The sequence below is a fragment of the Silene latifolia genome, chromosome 10 (genome assembly GCF_048544455.1).
Source record: "Silene latifolia isolate original U9 population chromosome 10, ASM4854445v1, whole genome shotgun sequence".
Lineage (NCBI taxonomy): Eukaryota > Viridiplantae > Streptophyta > Magnoliopsida > Caryophyllales > Caryophyllaceae > Silene > Silene latifolia.
In genome coordinates, this window is record NC_133535.1 from 45,956,718 (window position 1) to 45,972,471 (window position 15,754).

Below are 15,754 nucleotides of genomic sequence, written 5' to 3' on the forward strand. Positions count from 1 at the left end.
AAAATTGAGCTAAATCCGTCCCCGAGTATCCTGCATTGCATTTGACGTGAAGAATTCACTTAAGGAACGAGCTTGGTGCGCGTTTCAAGGCCCAAAAGACAAATCCACGAGATTATAGAAGCCAACCATCAGCTACTTCAGTCGATCGACCAATGCCTTCAGTCGATCGACCAACCTGCGGGTTCCAGAAGCTACTGTATACTGCAGCCCAGTCGATCGACCACACCGCTACTTCAGACGAGAATTAAAAGATCGATAAATAGCAAGCCCATTGTGTTTAGGTTTTGATAATAAGTGTTACGCATATTTTCTATATAACGTAACCTAGAACATCAAGTCATTCATTCGGTTTTTTTATCAGTTTACTTCATAAAATAATTAGGGTTCTAAGTTGTTGGGAATTTTATACAATTTATCTTCGTTCGGTTTCTGATTCTTGCTCTGCAATTTTGGTACTCTTCTGCTCTTAATTAGTTCGCTTTATTATCGTTTGTAGGAGAGAATTGCTAGTTAGTTTCCCGAAGCCGTAATTATCATTTTATGCTAATCGTTTGTTTAATCGTTTCAAGCATGAATTCAGTAGAATTATTAGTCGATTTATTCATTGTTGTTATTCCTAGTATGAGTAGCTAAATTAGTTGTGCTAGGATGTAGGGGAATTATAGTGTAGGCGGCACTAGAATTAGGGAGCCCTAATCGCGTGTTGGTCGATCGACCACCCTACCCGGTCGATCGACTGACCACGTGAGGTTTACCTTCGTTTTAATTGATTTAAATGTTGTATTTGACGAATCGAATGCATGCGACTAGTTGAATGCTTAATATATGACTGACCCATTAGATCGAAAGATAGGGAAAGTTGTTAGATCACCAATTAAAATGACTAAACTATGCTGAGATCGAAAGATAGGTAGAGTTTAGATTATAAGTCACTTTTCAGGACGAGAGTCAGTATTAGTGATATTAGGGACTTGTAGCGAGATCGAAAGATGATATTTGTTAAGAGTGGACCGAGAGGACCTCTTGTTTTCCCGCCTCACGTGTTTGATTTAGACCTGCTTAGTTTGCTGCCGCCGAAACTATAGTGAACCGACCATCCTTGCACCCCTTTAACTATCTGTTTTTATCCGTCTTTTTAGTTTATTATCTTTTATCGCCTTAGCTATAGATCAAATCAACTCAAAAACCCCCCACATTTCTGTTACCCTTAGACCGAAATTAAACAACTTAAAATTACGTCTGCCTCTCTGTGGTTCGACCCGACTGCCGCTAGCTATAGTTGTAGTTGGAGATTATAAATTTATTTTTGACACCTCACGACGGGTATCAACTAGCTTGGCTTTTAACTCTGTTTTTATCCAAATTTATTTTAGCCTCTTCTTACCCATACCTCACATATCCATATTTACCTTGGCATGTGTCATGGTCATTTGTTTGGTTGGAATGCATATGTACGGTTGTAGAGATTATTTTCATATTATATTGCAGGCATGTTCTTATAGGTCATAGTTAGGTGAGCGTCATTACATTTACTTCTTTCTATCTTACGTATATTCACCTGTGCTTATGTGTGATATGAGCGACCCGTGAGAGTCCATTATGATAAGTCTCTATAGTTGACGGTTCAGCAGTTTTTTAACGACTTCATAACTCGTTTGCATGATTTATATTGCTAATTGATTGTTAGTTATTGCATTAAATTGGTTTAGGCTATTCGGTTAGCATTTCGCTCTGAGATTGAACTCGTTCCATTAGGTTTTAGGATCGAGTCTAGTTCTTGCTTGGGGACAAGCAAGGGTTTGGTTTGGGGAAGTTTTATGCGTGTCTTTTATATGATGTTTTACATCCTATTTTACATGCATTTCAGAGCTCATTTATGTAGTTTAAGCTACCATTTTCCCCATTTTCGTCTACTTTCGTATTTTCTTGTAATATTGCAGATTATTGCGGAAATGAGTAGATATCGAGCTAAATCCGTCCCCGAGTACTAGGCATTGCATTTGACGTGAAGTGTTCACTCTAGAAACGAACTTGGTGCGCGTATCGAGGCCCGAAAGATTAATTCACGATGCTTTTGGAGCCAAGTACCAGTTAATTCAGTCGATCGACTGGTCTTCATGGTCGATCGACCAGAGCACGACATACAGAAGCTTCTGTTCAGCGCAGTCCGGTCGATCGACCGGTCACAGTGGTCGATCGACCAAGCCGTTATTTTGACGTGAAATAATAGAACGAGGATTAGGAAGCCCATTGTGTTTTAGGTTTTGAGAATAAAGTTACGTGATATTTCTATATAACGTAACCTGCTCATTCAGATACATTCATTCAGTTTTTATGAAGTTTTTATCAGGTCTTAGATCATAAAATTAATTAGGGTTCTTTAGTTTAAATTCTCTATCAATAAAGTTTACTTTTGCATTCGGCTTTGATCCTTTCTCTGCAATTCCTTTTACGGTAACTCTTGTTCCATAATTTCAGTTTTACTGCTTTCATCCGTAGTTTAGAATTGCTAGGTTAGACCTCCCGAAGGCAAATTATTGTTTTATGATACTTACTTGTTCAGTTATTTCAATTATGAATTCTTCTGTTTTATTAGTTGATTTTATTATTGTTATTATTTCCAGTATGAGTAGCTAAACCCCTTGTGCTAGGATGTAGGGAATCTGTAGAAGTAGGCGGCATAGAATAGTAGACCTGAAATCGCGCCATGGTTGACCGACCGGCCTATCTGGTCGATCGACCGGCTCCCGTGAGATTACCTTTGTTTTAATTAATTTAATTGTTATATTTGACGAATCGAGTGCACGCGACTAGTTGAATGCTTAGGACTTGACCGACCCGATAAGATCGAAAGATCGGGGAGGAAAATAGACTACCTAATTAAGACGACTAAATTAATAAGATCGAGAGATAAGTTAATTTAGACCTTTTAGTCACTTTTCAGGACGAAAGTTAACATTAGTGATATTAGGGACCTGTAGCGAGATCGAAAGATGCTACCTGTTAGGAATGGACCGAGAGGACTTCTTATTTTCCCGTCTCATGTGTTTGTTTTAGACCTATCTAGTATACTGCCGCCGAAACTGTAGTGAACCGATCATCTTAGCACCCTTTTAATATTTGATTTCATCTTTTAGCGTAAGTTTACTTTTCATTTATTGCCTTTAGTTATAGAACAACTCAAATCAAATCCCCCTCACATTTGTTACCTTAGAATAGAATTAGACAACTAATAATTGCATCGCCTCTCTGTGGTTCGACCCTGACTGCCACTAGCTATAGTAGTAGTTTGGACTTATAAATATTATCTTTGGTGCACACAACGATAGGCATCAGTCATACCAAGCAATCAAACCCTAGTCTGTGGAGAGGTCCGTGCCAAACATGAGTAAGGCCGGTTCCTAATCCATTCCCTCGAGTAGTAAAAGCCCTTGATACAAACATGAGTATGCACCACGGTATGGTTGACGTCAATCGCTATCTATCTTTAGGCCCAGATAAGAATTTAGACAGTCCAGATGGGATGATTGGTCGAATGGGTTGGGTTGGGCCTAGGAAGGCCGAATAACGACCTAAGAAGGTCGAGTAATGAAAACCGACAACTGTCTCGTATAAACTATTCCCTAACCTTGTTCAAATTTCACCCTTGGCAACACGTAAGTGTATTAATCCCCAGCGGAGTCGCCAAACTGTGGACACGGGCCCACGGGGGCGCTTGGGAACAAGCGTTTGCATTTTTGGAGTCGCCACCGATTTTTATGGGAAATTGGAACCTTTCGAATACCTCGTGTTATGTCAAGACACAAACTAGTGACATGAACACTAAGAACTCGTTATCCTTAGCATTCTATGTCTAGAATGACTCTCGTGGATGCCAATGAACACGGATGTTCACAGAGATCTGGAGTAAGGGGTGAGGGTACGTATTAGGAAGTCCTTTTACCGAACACCTGATCCCGCCCGCCTCGATAGCGGCCTTTACTAATAATTAGGGAAATCGTTCGTATTTGATATGTTGTCGGTTATATGCATGCAATGCAGCATCCATCGTTTTGATCCTAACATGTGAAATTAAACTATGTCGGTGAACATGTAATTTAGCACTCATTATTGTCGAATTAGGGTTTAGAATTAATTACGTGTGAAAACGAATAAACATCCATGACGATAAATACAATAAATAAATGACGATAAATAAATTACAATGATTTAACTGATTCACGTCAAAAAATATACTTAAGACGGACAATTTGAAGAAAAGAAAGGAAAATAAAATATAGACAGATTAGGAGGTGATAATACGGTTATTAGTCAATTAATTACGTAAATAAGAGATTAGGTCAAAGCAAGAACGGAAGTTCAGAGACAGAACTCGTCCCAGAACAGGCGCAGCAATGCTGCGTCTCTTGGAAGAGGCGCAGTGGTCACTGTGTCTGTTCCTGGGTTGAGTTCTGGCTGTGAAGTCAGAACTGCGAGTTGTTTACGTTCGTTGGTATATTTAATGATTGATTATCGATATTTGACTCGGATGAAAGTGATTTAGCATGTTAATTACATATAAAACCGTCATAAAAGCAATAAAACACGAGTTAAAACGGATTAAAACTAATTAAAACGAATTATAAACGAGTTAAAATTAATTAGAACTAATTAAAATGAATTAGGTTAAATTATAAAGACGGAAACGAGTTAGACAAACTGGAAATAAACGGTAAAAAGTATATACAAGGGTGAACTTCAGAAACTTGATATGAACGAATCAAGTCCCTAAAATCCGGGTTTGATTTTAATGGCGAAAACCCGCAAATATTGATTATTAGGGACTTAAGCCGGAAATAAAGCATGATAAATATTTAGAATATGTTAGAAGTATATTATATGAATAAAATTAGAAGAAAATAAGAAAAGACGAAATAAAAGAGATGAACTAACAAAGAAGAAGAAGAAGAAGAAGAAGAAGAAGAAGAAGAAGAAGAAGAAGAAGAAGAAGAAGAAGAAGAAGAAGAAGAAGAAGAAGAAGAAGAGCAGGAACGGCGGCAGCCTCAGGAAGAGGCGCAGCAGATGCTACGACTCTTCGAAGAGGCGCAGCAGTTGCTGCGTTTCTTCTCGACTTCTGGTAACTGCTGTTTCGTAAAAACAGTTTTGAATAAAGGTTTTTAAAAGTCGGTTTGGAATGTGTTTTTGACGTGAACCTTACAATATTTGATACAAAAAATAAAATACAATAAAAAAGATGGGATTTACACCCTCAGACTTACATGTTTGATGAAACGAGATTAACTAAGTTAACGTTTTAGTTATTGCTCGACTCGAATGTATGAAGAAAGTGCCCTCGTGAGAGGATTTAGATTAAATTGATTGATGTGTAGTGGTTAAATTGGTCGGTCATGCAAACGTGACTGGTACTCAGAATAATCTGAGCTTACGTGGTCGATTGATCAAGCACGTAGACGTCAAAAGCTTAGAGCGCGGTCTTAGAATGCAAAGGGAAAAGAGAAGGGCGGACACTCGCGTGAAAAATATGTGGGACGGAGGTCCCTATTTATACTAGAAAATACGAAGAGTTATGGAATGACTCAAAATTTGGAAACAAATCACGGAAAAATCTGAAAATACGAAAAGAGTCAAAAGAGGCGCAGCAAGAATGCTGCGATCCTTCGAAGAGGCGCAGCAGGTGTTGCGTCCTTTCTCCAGAGGTTTCCTCCTGCGGAAGAAAGATTTCTGCGTTTCATTTATGGAATTGCGGTAGATCTCAACTTCCTAATAAGATTTTCGAGATATATTTTGCCAAAAGATATAATTTTAATTTATGGAATAAATATTCGGAATATTCTAGGACATTCCGACTCGGCATTTTAAACGGTTTCTTAGAAAAATGAAGCGGTTTTTTACCCGGACTCCAAATGAACTATAATTACGGTCAAAATGACCGTATCGGTGCGTAGATGACGACCAAGGGGTAGACACAAGTATTTGAGCTATCACTTGACGATAAACTTACAAATTGTCATAAATTGTTCCGCGTACCAAACATGCGGTCCAATCATCATCGGGTGGCTTGCGGGAGGTGCAGAAATGAGGTATCTACAACTATTTTCCATATAATTCATATTTTCATATTTTTATTTTTATTTTTTATTTTCTATTTCATTTAATTTCCTTATTTCTTCTATTTTCTTTTATCTCTTTTTTTTCTTTTCTTTTCAAATTATTTTGAGCATGTTTATGATGTAAATTCAAGTTTATCAATTGTAACTTATATTTATTTATTTGTTTGTTCTTTACTTATTATCCTGTATGATTTATTTACTTAGCATTCGCATGTAATTAATCTAACTTCCAACTTCGACCCAATTGAGTGTTAAATTGTTTGTTCACCGACTTAGTCTAATCTCACATGCTAGGATTAACCTAATGGATGCTGCATTGCATGCATACAAATTGACAACATATCGAGTATAAACCACTTCCCTGATCATTAGTAGAGGCCGCTATCGAGGCGGGCGGGATTAGGTGTTCAAATAAACGAGCTTCCTAATACGTACCATCACCCCTTACTCAAGATCTCTGTGAACATCCGTGTTCACTAGCATCACGAGAGTCATTCTAGACATAGAATGCTAAGGGTAACGAATTTCTTAGTGTTCATGTCACTACTTTGTGTCTTGATATGACGCAAAGTATTCGAACGGTTCCAATTTTCCATAAAAATTGGTGGCGACTCCACAAATGCAGGCTTGTCAAACCTTTCACCGATTTCAATGCCTTATAAATCGGTAACGGCCCATGACACGCCTCGGCCTCGCGCCGGAGTTTCGTGGGAGAGGTGCCGCCGCCTCGAAATCAACGCGCGGGTGCGCGCGGCGCGGGTGGTTCTGTGAGAGGAAGCGGTGAAGGTGGGATATTGTGTTGTGGTGGTGGAAAGTGATTGCTCTCAGGCTATTGAAGCGCTCAAGATGCAGAAGACGGGACATAGCATGTGTTTCTCTTGTACTAGATGATATTTTACGTATTTGTAATTCTTTTCATTATGTTATTTGGTCTTTTACTAGTAGATTTAATAATGAGGTGGCTCATGCGCTTGCACATGTGTTACCTATAGGGTCTGGAAAAACGGTTTGGCATGACAAACTACCCCCATTGATCGTCTGATTGTTTTGAACTAATGCATTTACTTGTATGGGTTCAAAAAAAAGTATATAATTACCATCAGTGGCGGATACACGTTGTCACTTGGGGTGTCAGAGGACACCGAAAAAGCTGCAAAAATATGTTCCAAGTTCACTTGTATGGGTGAGAAGACGCCGTAAAATAGAAGATGGGACACCATAAAAAACTTGTCTCCCCTTTGTTGAGTAAGATTTGCAATAAAAAAAATACTACACTTACTGAAATGTGTGGATATAAATTGACATACTCTATATAGCCAGATTAGCAGGAGTAGTTTTTTACTTTTGTTTTATACGGCTAATCTGCAATTTTAAGATGGATATATTTATCACTTATACAACTATACAAGGGTTAAAATTACTCAAATTCCTCATGCCTTATTCTCTAATATGTCTAACTTAACACGTTAATATCCGTCTTAAACTAAAAACGAATTAATATGCCCCAGGCCCATATATCAAGTTGAATCATTTTGGGTCAAATGACGTATCGGATCAGGTGGATCGTATCGGGTCTAGTTAGTTTATTACATCACTTCATTTTTAACCATTAAAATCAGTTTTTTAACCATTCACTACGCCAAATAATAGGTTCAACAAAGGTTAGATAAGGTGATATACCGTTGTAATACAAAACACGGAACCGTTATTACATCGACCGTTGTTATTTTGTGACCACGGTTGTTAAAAAGGCGGAGCCGTTATGAAATGTAAATAACAGGTTCAAATTACCGTAATACAATATTAAGAACGGTTCAAAAACCGTTGTCTATAATATTGAAACCATGGTAGTATTAGTTGGAATGCTCTACGGAAACCTATGACAACGGTTTTACTGAAACACAACCGTTGTAAAATAGTAAATATGACAAAGGTTTATGCTTATTAAACCGTTTTAAATGTCATGAATTCGACAACGGTTTATGCTTATTAGACTGTTATATTATGGATGAATAGGTCAACAGGTTTCTATTTAAATGCGACCGTTTTCAATAGATTTATTGACTACGGTTTTATTTTTGACCGTAATCGAATTTATAAATATTTTTTTTAAAAAATTGTTTTAGCACGTTCAAAGAAATTCTTTGAAATGCTAATTTTTGCAAGATGGGGGTTTCATTTGAAAGGCTACTTGCAAAATAGCATTTCAAAGAAATTGCAAGATTGCAAAATTTCAATCCTGCAACATCAGAATATTACACAGATCGATCTATTTAACCCAGCATCAAAATATTATAAACAGGGTGACCAAAACTAATTACACATGGCTCTATATACACACACATACATAATGAGCAGACTATTGACCATCCGCTAATGAAAGAAAATAAGTGGCCCACTCATTTCTCATGTCAGTTGATTGAAGGTGGGAACTACAAATCAAAATATACTTAATCAAAATAGACAGAATAAGTGGAATATTACACAGAATTAAACCCAAGTTACGTTTGAAATAATTATTGAAACACACTAACCGGTTACTCTATGTTGATATACTTTCGGGTGATAATCTCCCACGTGGACCGACAACAGAAAAAGGCGCATTCTTTGCTGTCTGGTTGTTGTAGAGGAGACTATTATATAAATCACATACAAATAAGCTAAATTAGATCAACCTCTCGCATAAACATAAATTAAATGATAGGTGTAATTATTAAGAATACACTTACTTTTATCGTGACAAAAGTTGGACTTGATGCTCCAATTTCTTGAAACACACTAATTCATAAATATACACAGGAAATTATAATTAGCATTTGGCTCAATAATACTGATGGGACATTAAAAGGAGCCTAGTCTTCAAAGGTCATACAATAACAATTGACATTATAATGTAAGGTTGTAAACTTACTCAGTCATCATCTTTACATATTTCTCAGTGGGACTATGTCCGCCAGAGTCAATCCAGTACACTATGCTTTTTATCACATTGATTGCCGTTAGCAGCCAATGCTTTCTATGAAATATTGAAAATTGAACTGTTAGTTCATATACATGCATGTAAGCGTGTTAATAAATGAATACTATCGTGATTCATTATAATAAAGTACAATACATACTGATTCTCACTGTATGGGGGCAAACCATAGGCTTTTGGGCGTCCTTAACCGTTCATCAATTTTATCGATGTGGTCTCTGTAATTGTATCCAATCACTTTTTGAGAGAAAAATTCAGGTGACACGAATCCGTAGTCATGAGAAACATAGTTCCCCTCAGCTATGTGTGTACACAGGTACCTATTACGTCAAATGGAATGAAGAATGTTATTTTCATTGATGATTTAAATAAACATCCCTATTCGTAAAACCAAATGCCAATTTTTATTAAAAACCTTACTTCATCCAAATTACAATGTGCATAGCATATAACTCGTCAAGGTCGAGAAACTGACACAGTGATTCCCCATCCATAAGAACAGTTGTACCTTTGCCGAAAACATCCTCTCCGATCTCAATAATGAGTACATCCCCGGTAGCTACCTTCCTTTCAGCCAGTTGGTGCAAAGCTACGAACATTGGAGTATTCAATTGTTGCTTATAATCATCGGTGTGATATCTAGGTTTAAGAGAAACACCAGCATTGTGTGCAGCAAAAGTACATGGCTTATATTGTAAGTCGTCTGATTTAACCCCGGTCTACAATTTAGAAAAAAAAAATATATACATTACACGAGACGTCGTATATAATTTAAAAAACCAAAAAAAAGGAAAAACTCACAATCTATTTTTCAAATTATTACTACCTCTTGAATTTTGGGTGGAGAGGCAGTCGAATCAATGACTTTGGGTGTTGACATAGTAGTCCTAATTTCAGCCATAATGGCTTCGTGTAACTCCTGCAAATGTAAAAATTGAAATACTTACTATATGTTAGATAAGATTACCCTAATAAATTTAAAAGGCGTTCATTATATAAAATGTGTTCGCTTTAGCATAACTACCCCGGAGATGTCAACACTAATGAATGCTTCAGGCTATTGCACAATAGAACCCACGAAATCTTGCAAACGCCTATTATCACTAAGTGGTACTATTATAGTACCATACTCCTCCAGATATAAGTCGGTCACTTCCACTTCCTTCCATTCCTCACGGAGGGCAATGTCATGATTGCCTTCAACCTCAACTTCTTGATTCTGGTCGCAATAGAACGCTACTCCCCTAGCAACATCAATTTTGCCCGATGCTACTGCAGGGGCTTTGTAGTAAAGAACACAAGGCTTCTTGAAAATGACCTTCACATTTTTAATTAATTAGTATATATGCATGTACTACTTTAATTAATAAATTTAATTAATTAGTATATATACAGCAATTATAAACTAGTCGTTGTAGCTAATAACTCGTCAAAAGCCGGATTTGGAGATGATAAGAACATGTCTTCGGCTCCCACCTCCACCTCCTTCTCCTCTGCCTTCATGGCTTCCTCTTCTACCCCATCTTGATCCTTTGCCATGTCTTTCTCACTTCGCATGCCCGATTTTTCCTTCTTCTCCTCTGCTTCCTTTATGACTTGCCGAACCATAACCAACTCTTCTTCAGATGGCTTATCCCCCGTTTCAGCCATTCCGAGTATCAACCTGGCCATTGTTTGTAGCTGTGTAGTAGAAATGAATATGATTAAAATAAATAGTATAATTTCAGCATATTATATATATATATATATATATATATATATATATATATATTATGTTGAATAAAATACAGTATTTATATACCCTATCATCACCACTCATTGTCCTTCGAGTAGTTTTCCCAAAATACTTAGTGATACCAACATGCGTCGATACCCCTCTCACACGACCTGGATGCTCTGCTTTGTCGATTGCTCTAGCAAGAATGTCATCACGTCCTTCAGGCTTCCATTTTCCTTCCTCTACCTCCTTCTCACAGATCCTCTACATACACAAAAAACCATTATGCAACTAAATTTTATTTAAACTCGCAATTATATAACCGACCACCAGTGGTAGGAGTGACATATTTATTCAAACTTACAATTTTCTCTTTGATAGCCTTATCATATGGAGATTCTAACTTTCCATTCTTAGGTGAGTGACCGGCCACCCAAGCGTCGTGACGATTGACAGTTCCAAACTTTGGGTTCTATTCATTCATCACATAGATATCCTCTCAAAATATATATATATATATATATATATATATATATATATATATATATATATATATATATATATATATATATATATATATATATATAAAATTAGGATCACATGAGTCCACCCTATCTTTTTGAGTCCCGTGAGTCCACTTATGTATCACACGCTCTACACAAAAATATCACGTTTTTTTTTACAAAAAAAAAAAAAATTAATTTTTTTTTTTTTTTTGTAAAAAAAAGTTGTGATATTGTTTAGTATAACCTGTGATATTACAATATCACAAAAGTTATACTAAACAATATCACGGATCATACTAAACAATATCACTCTTCCGGACCACTTTCGCTACCACCAAATCTTCAATGTCACCTTCAATGCTCTGGTCATCCTACCTTTTTTGTCGACGACCCCCACGCCGGCGAGATCATTGCCGTTCACTACTCCTGTAGTGTGCCCGCTTCTTCTATTTTCGCTGCCATATCTCTCCCTTCTTCAACCTTCGACCTTCGATTGGTATATAGTGCTTTGGTATATAGTGGTTTGGTGAATCGATTGTGGTGGATCTGGTGGCGTCGATGTTATGTGCTGGTTGTGCTGGATATTTGGGAATGGTATGGGTGGCTGGTGGTTTAAGGTCATTGGTAGGACTTGTCTGTGACAGATTTGGCGGTGGGTGTGTTAGTGAGGGTGGTTGTCGTGGTCGTGAGACGGATTGATGGATGGTAGTGTAGTACTAAGCCAGGGGTGGTGGTGCTGGTGGTCGACAAGGTGTGGCGTTTGGTCATGGGGTGGTTGTCGTCGATGATGACGGGGTCCAGATATATAATATCACAAAATTATACAAAATAATATCACTTGGTTATTAAAAAGTATCACGAAAAAACAAAGAAAAAAACAAGGGTTGAGAATATTGTATGTCGGATCGCTCATTGTCTACGATGACCATCGATCCATCATCGCCGGTGACATCTCCAAGCACCCATATGACACCAAAGAAGAGTCGACTACCATCGACGACAACCACCCCATGACCAATATCGAGCCGCATCATCCGGTCGCTAATCAGGGCTCAAATGGCGGCACAAAACCGTTTATCTTATCCCATATCAGAAGCCAACAGTCTTGATGACGCTCCGTCGTCAGTCGCCTCTTCACCAGTCCGGAGTTGGAACGATGGCGATAATACAATTACAAGAGTGATTCCATTCCGTTCCATATTAGAAGAGTATGATTGATTGAAGCTTTCCTTAACAAAAATGAAAAAATCGATCCAGAAGCAAAATAATGGTTGATTGAGGTTTCAATTTTGTGAGAACTGATTAGAAAATCAAAAATCAAGGCAATTTGGGCGTAGGATCAGAAGAAGCAAAATAAAATTTCCTTTACTGGATAAGCCTTTCACGTGACAAATCAAAGCAAATGGCCTACCTCAACTTCTCAACCCGTCATTTAATCAAGTGTGTCTAATATATTCAGTTTTGAGTACACTCTTAACAATGTTTAAGCAACTCTTAGCGCAACATGCAGCTTCAGAGGTTTAATTTTTTTTAAAAAAAAGAATGGTGATATTCTTGTGTATAGCGTGTGATACATAAGTGGACTCACGGGACTCAAAAATATAGGTGGACTCACCGGATCTTGCCTCTATATATATATATATATATATATATATATATATATATATATATATATATATATATATATATATATCATCGGTATAAAACACCTAATAATGTGTGAATTAAGTACTTGCAAGCTTCTTCTTAATCCATCTATAACCACCTCTGAAGCCATGAAAGACGCTCTCTTTCTTTGAAATGTTCTCTAGGTTCTGCTTACTCATAATCTTCATAAAATGAATTGTATCGAGTAACGTAAGCATATTTCATTACTTATTAAGCGATTACTAATAAAGTGATCCCAATGAGTCGCAGATAAATTACCTTAAACTTGTCAGACTGCCTATAAGCAATAAAGTTATACCAATCTTGCTGGCTGACATACCGATACTGGTGGTTTCTTGTTTATCTCCCCAGTCTTCTTGTTGAACAAGTGGTTTCGAGCAACCTTTAACTTCCATGCTCTGAAAGATTCCCCTATTTTTTTTTTAGGTAACCATTATGTTCTTGGGAGACAGTATAAGCTGCCTGCATATATGGTGAGCATATTTGGTTAGTTTCGGCTAATAGCACATATCGAATACTAAGATAATTTCATCTTACTGCATTTATTATTGTATATACATACCTTTATTCTCCCCCATAGCTTTTCCTTCTGGTCTTTACTCAACTGATCGATACGCGGCAAACCGAGAGGCATATACTCTCTTACACAACAACCAATCCAACTCGCGAATTTTGCAGCAAAGATACCATCTGGCAGCCCCATTAATTTATCTCATTCAAGTTTATTAGGTATCCCTCTCTCTATTGCTTCTAGGGAAACCCTATGGCTCCTTCCCCAGTATCTGATTCCAAATTATTCTCATCACCTGAATCTTCTTCGTTTGACTTTTTCCCATCTTTTATTTTCCGCTTTCCACCCATATCTAAACCAGAAATTAATAAACTACTAACTTTAAGCATTAAGTCGACATAGCAGGAGCACCGTCTCAAATAAATGCTCACACAGTATACCTAAAAATATAGGTGTTGTTTAACACATAATATACTTAAAATAATAGGTGTTTTTTAACACACAATAAACCTAAGATAGTTAGGGGATAATATCACAACTAAAAAAGAAAATAAAGACATTAAGTTAATGAGACGAAGGAGTAGGGTTTATTATTACTCCTTCAAAGAGGAGAAGTCGGCCCCGGTATGGCGATGACGGAGGGGACGAAAGAGGCAACGGGGATGGCGACGGCAACGGAGAACCCTAGTGGTTCTATGGAAACTCAGTATTCGAGGGTTTTAAGTGAGCGAGGAGAAGGTTTGCATGTGTGTTGGTTGAAAAATTATTTAATTGAAACTAATAAACACGGGTTAAGCGAAACCGTCTTCAGTCTTTTGCAATATGACCACGGTTGACTATAAACCCGTAATTGTTTTCATTATAATACATCGGTTGATATATAACCGTTGTCATTTATCTTTCATTGTGTCAAGATTTTCCCGCCAAAAAAAAACATCTTCCATATTTGGTACTCCGTATTAAGTTCAAAGCGTCTTGATTGTGACGGACATTATCCATCACAAGCTTATGACGGGTCAAGCAGCTCCCACTTAGCTTGTGTAGATAAGATAAGTCTAGGGAATCACAAAGTGTTTGTTACCTACTCAAGCGGATAATATTTGACCGTCACAAGCTTGTGACGGATATGTCCGTCACAAATGAAAATTTGTGATCCGCCACAAGCTTGTGACGGATATTGCTCCTCTCACAATAAGGCAACTGGGATAGCAAGTGGGGGAAAATGGAAATTCAAGACTAAATTATACACAACCAATGTAATTAATGCATATATTAAAAACTTCTTTCCTCAATTAGTTTCCTAAATACAACCTAATGAGAAATTAATAAACATAAATTAATTAAATGACCCAAAATACACTACGCCATGGACAATATCTTTTCCCATTAATGATGGTGTAGGAGTCTATTTCAACTCTGGTCTTTTCCTCCAAATCCGACATCGCTTTCGATGACCTAAACCACCATTGACGCCAAGCTTTTGTTGCTTCACTCATGGTAGATACATACCAATCACATCTGGGTAATATATACCCCACCATCAAATCCTCAAAGAACCAACTTCGAAAGCCGATGAATTCTCATCTGTACCTTCAAGAATTATATGTGTAGGGGGAACTTAATGAAATGGAAAAGACATTGTTCCTTTAACCTTTCTCGTAACGCATCCATTTTCTTCTCGCTTTCAATATAGCTCGGTTGAAGACGCAATTCCCTTAATCTTTTATTTTCTGCTTCTTCTGACAACTTACAATCCCTCTGCACCCATGGACTCACAATATTTGTCCTATGGTTAACGACCATAATTTTGGAACAAAATTAAAATTATAGAATCACCCACCAATAATCAAACGATGATTCAAACCCACCAATAATGCAACGTTGATTCAATAAAAAAATAACTGAACAGTTCGTGCATTGGTCAAATCAAGAATAATGAGAAATATTAGCCACGGCTTAAAAAATCCCGTATGGTCAAACAATTATTTTTTTTTTTAATATATTGAGTCGTGTGGTCATATCTTACATGTATTTATTTTTTTAATATATTGAGTCGTATGGTCAAACAATTAATAAACGGTGCACGTTGAAGTTAGAACGTCACGATTGACAACGGTTGTAGGTGAACCGTTGTTAATGAACAAATTTGCAATGGTTGTAGGTGAACCTTTGTTGACGAACAAATTGACAACGGTTGTAGATGAACCGTTGTTGATGAGTATTATGTAGCAACAATTTTGATCTTGATTACTGACTGATCTATGG